The 1,639-nt window shown below is 35.9% G+C and overlaps 1 non-coding gene across 1 annotated transcript; it reads left to right on the plus strand.

Annotated features, from left to right (window-relative positions):
• Positions 1–416: 416 nt before the first annotated feature.
• LOC123942876 lies at positions 417–525 on the plus strand. Its single transcript, XR_006818509.1, has one exon. It is a non-coding gene; the product is annotated as a U6 spliceosomal RNA (small nuclear RNA).
• Positions 526–1,639: the final 1,114 nt, after the last annotated feature.

Below are 1,639 nucleotides of genomic sequence, written 5' to 3' on the forward strand. Positions count from 1 at the left end.
AGCTTATCTGCTAATATCTGTGTTTCACTTATGGTTCTCTTTCTCTTTTTGTACATCAGCTTTATTTCGTTTTATTTCTTCTATCACTTTTATTAGTTGGACTGAATAGAATCTCTTGATTCGAAGGACTATTTTCAGATTACTCCAGCTCCTTATTGACTTTCTAGGCAAATCTGATCCTTATAAACAAGAAATTCCTGGAAAACATCTATTTCATTATCTTCCTAGGTTTTGGGTCTGCAATAATGTTATGATTCATTGAAAAATTTTGCATGTTTTTATCATAATAAGGGTTTCAAACCCTTTTATTGTTTCATTAGTAAAATATACCACACTTCTTCAATTGGACCCTGAGTTTGGCTCTCTGAAAACTAAGGTGAAAGATAAAGATTCTTTCATTAAGAAATCCAGAGCCAGTGCTTGCTTCAACAGCACATATACTAAAAAATTGGAATGATGTAGAGAAGATTAGAATGGATCCTGCACAAGGATGACATGCAAATTTGTGAAGCATTCCCCTATTAAGAAAGGAAGGAAGGAAGGAAGGGAAGGAAGGGAGGAAGGAGGAAGGAAAGAGAGATGCCTGGGTGGCTCAGTCTGCCACCCAGTGGTGATCCCAGGGTCCTGGGATCAAGTCCGGCGTCAGGCTCCTTGTTCCGCAGGGAGCCTGCTTCTCCCTTTGCATGCAGCTGTCCCTGTTTCCCTGTTTGTGCTCTCCCTTTCTCTCTCTGGCAAATAAATAAATAAAATCTTTAGAAAAAAGATTTTGACTTCCTAGGAACAATGAATCAGAAAGAGGTCAGTTTTAGCCTCTAGATTATGAGATCTATATGATACAAAATTAAATACAGGCCAAGGATTGTATTACCATAATCATCAGTATGAAGGTGAACCTCAAGTGTGACTTAGTAATGGCAATATTATTTGAAATTTGGAATGCGATTAAATCAACAGTAATTAATGATTATTTTCACTGTTATGGATTATAACATTTGAAATAAAATAAATTTAGCGATGCAATAATGTGATATAAGGTGATGGGGAGGGCACGTTTTGCATGGAGCACTGGGTGTTGTGCAAAAAGAATGAATACTGTTACGCTGAAAAAATAAATAAAAAGGGAAAAAAATATAAAAAAAAAGAACTTAAAGTTGATTCTTATAATATTTAATTTGGATATTATTTTATATTAAGTCATTAAGGAAGTTGATTGGAGCATATGGGGTCTGCATTTATGAAAGAGTGTATGACAGAAAATTACTGCCAACAAATTTAAACAGAATTGTGATTACAAGGAAAATTTCTTCACAGAAGGGCTTTTGTAGGTTACCAAATGGCCTAAGAACTACAAAACAAAAGAACACCTACTGACAACCTCAAGAGATTCTATCAAAGTTGAAATGACCAAACAACAACATCGATACGAACCTTCAAGAAAGTCACTCTTGAGTTCTACATAAATGGAGCCCCACGCAGGCATTCCCATCAAAACCATAAGTATCTCTCATTCCCTTACTAGGTCTGGTCCCTCGGTTAAGGTCTCTAACCAGTGGTAACTCTGGCAACTCACAACTACACCATGGACATGTGATGCAAATTTGAGACAATACTATTAAAAATGGGAATTTCATGTCATATT

This window comes from Meles meles, chromosome 5 (genome assembly GCF_922984935.1).
Source record: "Meles meles chromosome 5, mMelMel3.1 paternal haplotype, whole genome shotgun sequence".
NCBI classification, from domain to species: Eukaryota; Metazoa; Chordata; class Mammalia; order Carnivora; family Mustelidae; genus Meles; species Meles meles.